Below are 1,091 nucleotides of genomic sequence, written 5' to 3'. Positions count from 1 at the left end.
AAACGAAAATAAAAAAAAAAAAACTATAATTTTTAGTAGTGTTTCTATTATTCGATCTTCTAGAAATGGAAATCTTTTCGCTCAACAGGGAAGTGGGATAATACCGAGGCAGCTCGTTGAGAAGATGGAGAGAGACGATATCCAATGTAATCTTACATTATGCTAGGGAGAATTAATAATTGTTTGGAGAATCAGTGAACTGACACTAATTTATGTAATTCTCTGACTAGTGCAAATCACATAGAACACCGAGATAAATAAAATAAATTAAAACTTTCTGTTTATGCCCCGGGACGACCATAAGATAGAGAATACAAGAAACAGTACCGTATTTAGCGGTCACTGGCGTACTTAAGCACCCTTGCAATTTGTTGATGGGCTGCTAAGGCCAAAAAGACCATAAAATGGCCCGTATGGGGATCGAACCCACGACCTTCGCGTTATTAGCACGACGCTCTAACCAACTGAGCTAACGGGCCAACACATTAATGGCCTCCTACGTTTTGCTTATATGAGCAATGTAAATTTGATTTATTTTACTGTAAAAAGGAAGGCACTTATTATTTAAAACGAAATCGATAATAATCAATATAAAATTTAATTTATATCAAAATAATAAATAAAATTTCGCTGATTATTATGGATTTAATCTAAACATTTAAATAGCGTGCATTTATAATTTGAAAATGATATAAAATATATTAAATATAGTAATTAATGAAAATTGGATGGATACTCTTAATGAATTCATAGAATGTTAAAAAAAAATTCGAAATACACGTATTCGACAAAAATAGGGGGGAAAATGTGAAGAAAAAAAGAAAAGAAAAGAACCAAAGCTAAGTGTGGAAAAAATCACACGAAATCACATTTCACTTTTTCTAATTTATTTCTAAGAAAAGTTGCTGTAACGTTATTATACAGAAAGGCAGTTAAAATCCAACGCATCGATGCTAAGAGTAAATATAGAAATACTGTATTCTGAGTCTGAAGTTAGCTCGAGGTAAACTCGATATCGGAAAGAAGTTGTTTGCATCTGAAATGCAGAACTAAAGTTTTGCATTTCAGATTTAAATGACTTCTTTCTCTAC

General features: G+C 32.0%; 1 non-coding gene across 1 annotated transcript; it reads right to left on the bottom strand.

The window, feature by feature from the left end:
• Positions 1-405: 405 nt before the first annotated feature.
• Positions 406-479, bottom strand: TRNAI-AAU (transfer RNA isoleucine (anticodon AAU)). Its single transcript has one exon. It is a non-coding gene; the product is annotated as a tRNA-Ile (tRNA).
• Between the last annotated feature and the right edge of the window lie 612 nt (positions 480-1,091).

Source organism: Mastigoproctus giganteus, chromosome 3 (genome assembly GCF_048544385.1).
Source record: "Mastigoproctus giganteus isolate SK-2022 chromosome 3, ASM4854438v1, whole genome shotgun sequence".
NCBI classification, from domain to species: domain Eukaryota; kingdom Metazoa; phylum Arthropoda; class Arachnida; order Uropygi; family Thelyphonidae; genus Mastigoproctus; species Mastigoproctus giganteus.
Note: the sequence above shows the minus strand (reverse complement) of the source record. Positions and strands in the feature narration are given on the sequence as shown.